The 3,211-nt window shown below is 40.5% G+C and overlaps 1 non-coding gene across 1 annotated transcript; it reads left to right on the forward strand.

Moving 5' to 3' along the window:
* The first annotated feature begins 1,295 nt into the window (after positions 1-1,295).
* LOC131232017 (small nucleolar RNA R71) lies at positions 1,296-1,402 on the forward strand. The gene has a single exon (XR_009164625.1). It is a non-coding gene; the product is annotated as a small nucleolar RNA R71 (small nucleolar RNA).
* Positions 1,403-3,211: the final 1,809 nt, after the last annotated feature.

Consider the following 3,211-nt stretch of genomic DNA (forward strand, 5'->3'; position numbering starts at 1 on the left):
TGAACTGATCGATCAGCAAGTTGTAATGTGGTCCGGGTGGGTTTTAATTCACATAGGCCTAGTTGTTCATAGACCGAGTAAGGAATCAGATTTACGCTCGCCCCCAAGTCAAGAAGTGTGTGCTTAATCTACTAGTTCCCAATTACATAAGTGATGGTTGGGCTAGCAAGATCCTTGTAATTTTGTGGCACATCTTACTTGAGGATGACACTCACTTTTTATATCAAAAATATTTTCTTTTAAATACTTTGCCACCTTTTGGTAGTGCATAAATCTTTCAGAAATTTGGCATATGAAGGAATTTGTTTCACAGCATCCAAAAGAGGGATGTTGACTTTCACTTGTTTCAACACCTCTAGAATATCCTCAGAGTTAGCTAGAGGTTTTAGCGTAATCAACCATTGGGGAAATGACGTAATCGGCTTACTTTGCGATTTCGGTTCTAACCTATATGGAGTAGTGCTAGGTCTATCATTCTCATCTACTTCCGGGTCCTTAGGCTTTTCAACCCTTACGAGAATAGTTTTGTCAATTGTCTTTCCACCCTTAAGAGTGGTGATAGACTTCGCTTGCTCCATCTGATTTGAAGAGCTTGGATCACTTATTTCGTATTGCAGTTTAGGATTGGGGAGAGGTTAGGTAGGAAGCATACGCTTCTCCATAACCGTAACATGTGAATCTATCTTTTGCATAAACTTTGTAAGCTCTTGTAGTGTTTGGATAAGCTCTTGAGTTTGTGTGGAATTGTGAACCGGTTCCTCTTGAGGTTTCCCTTGATTCAAGAGTTGGGTTAGGGATTCCTTAAGGAGTAGCACTTTGTCCATTCTTCCAACTCGAATTGTAACTATTGGAGGTGAGTCCTCTGAAGGGCCTTTGATAGTTGTTTATGGCATTTGACTTCTCATTTAATATGTCTTGAAAAGTAGGAATTGTTTGGCAATTTTCAGTCATATGTATATTGCAGGCACAAATACCACAGACAACTTCCTCAGCCTTACCCTTCTCAAGTTCATAGCCTCGATTTTCCTTGTGAGACTAGCTACTTTGGCATTTAGATCATCTTCCTCTGTCAAAACATAAATTTTGCCCTTCTCCTTTGATTGAGTAGGCTTAGAAGTGGTGCTAGCTCTTGGGGAGATGTCCCATGAATATGTGTTTTCAGCGAGTTTGTCAAAGAATCCCACACATCATCGATATCTTTGTTCATGAATTCCCCATTGCAGATCGTCTCGACCATTTAACGCATGGAAGATGTTAGTCCTTCGTAGAAGAGACATGTTATGCATCACATTTTAAAACCGTGTTGTGGGCATGAACTGACAAGATCCTTGAACCACTCCCAACATTGAAAGAATGTTTTATCTTCCTTTTGGGCGAAGTTCATGATCGATTTTCTGAGGGTGGTCGTTTTATGATATGGGAAATTTTTCTTAATGAACTCCCTTGTCATATCGTTCCATTTGCCAAACGATCGTGGACGTAGTGAGTGTAAACACGTCTTAGCTTTTTCTTTTAAGGAGAAAGGAAAGAGTTTCGCCCTGATCGTGTCCTCAAACACATTAAGAGAGTGTAAAGTGGCTATTATCTCATCAAACTCGTTCATGTGTAGATATAGATTTTCAGATTCAAGTCCATGGAACTATGGATGGAGTTGGATTACTCCTGGATTGATATCCATATGTCCTGCATTCTTTGGAATGATCATGCAAGATGGTGTGGTCACCCCTGCCGGTTATAAGAAATCTAATAGAGTACGAGGCGGGGGTGTGTTCTGCACCTCGTTTTCATCCTGGATTTCCTCAACCGGAGGTTGAGGTTGATTTGCAGCCATCACTTCTATCAACTCTGAGGATCTCTGGTGGTGTCTAATCCTGTGATGGATAGGTAACCCTTCAACCAATCCTCCTTCACTGAAGAGACGTCGAGTGTTGTCATGAACCCACTTGGGCATGAAACACTTAAAGCCTTTAAATAGTTAAACCTAAACCTAAGAAATAGAACTAGGGAAACTAAAACAAATAAGAGATTTAAAAAAAATAAGAGAGAGAATTAGAAAGAGGTTACCTAATCGGAGATTGCTATGTTAGAATCTTACAAAACAGAAAACCAAGTTAGATTTTAAAAACAAGTTCAGAAAAAACCCTAAACTAGAAACAAAATAAAAAGTTAATCCTAATCTTAACCTAATTCCAAAGCTAATTAATCTCAGAAAAATGCAACCGTAGTCCCCAGCAACGGTGCCAAAAACTTGTTCACAACCGTAAGTGCAGGGTCGTGATGTGGTAATATGTAACGCCCCGGTTTTCAGAACTCAAGTATATAACTTGTTTCCTGAAGACCCGGGAGTTAATAATTGAATAACTGGCAATCAAAATAGACTCAAAGCGCAAATAGTGAAACTAAGCGTAGCATAAGCCGCAAACCAAATAATAACATTCTGGTCCACTCAGCTGGGGATCCAAATGCAAAATCTCAAGTTTAAATTTTCTAAATAAATAAACAACATCTATATTTATTGATTTAGTCCGAAGTATTCCGTCACCTCCTGTTGTGGCTTCTCGTCGTGGAACTCCTTATCCGCTATGGTTGCATCAGCCCCAAGCCCCGTGTCATAGTTGCTTATGCCTGCACCTGCGTTCTCTGTACGGTTGAACATTGGATGAATGAGTGGCCAGTTTAGTGTGAGTTTCCCCTCAAGATTACACATTGCTGCCTTAGATAAGTATACCATGAAAACAACAAGACATACAAAACATAACAAGTTGCAATCTTATTATATGCATGGATGTATGAGTGCACATCAAATGGGGATGCTCATCTAGCTTGCTTTTGGGCAAAACCCATGCATATGGCCGGTCATTAGTGAAAGTACATAGTACATGCGTAGTGCCAAACTCACCGAAAGTGGGCTGATAGTCGATGGTTTGGGAGCTAGCAAAACGATATCATGACTAAGGGCACATGCTACAGCATCCAGAATTAGCCATCCGTCATCGCTCGAATGCTATGTATGCATGATTAGCCCAACAATTATTAATCCATTTACAATCAGCATGTTTAATGAAGCTCAATGTCACTACGGGGAGCTCATTGCCTAGCATAGGCCGATGGCTCGGGCATAGTATCCCATTCCACCATCCCCAGCCCATGAGTTTACCGACTTAGGGTGTTGATAGAACCTGTCAACAGGTGGCCAATCAATTCTCAATGT

This window comes from Magnolia sinica, chromosome 17 (genome assembly GCF_029962835.1).
Source record: "Magnolia sinica isolate HGM2019 chromosome 17, MsV1, whole genome shotgun sequence".
Lineage (NCBI taxonomy): Eukaryota > Viridiplantae > Streptophyta > Magnoliopsida > Magnoliales > Magnoliaceae > Magnolia > Magnolia sinica.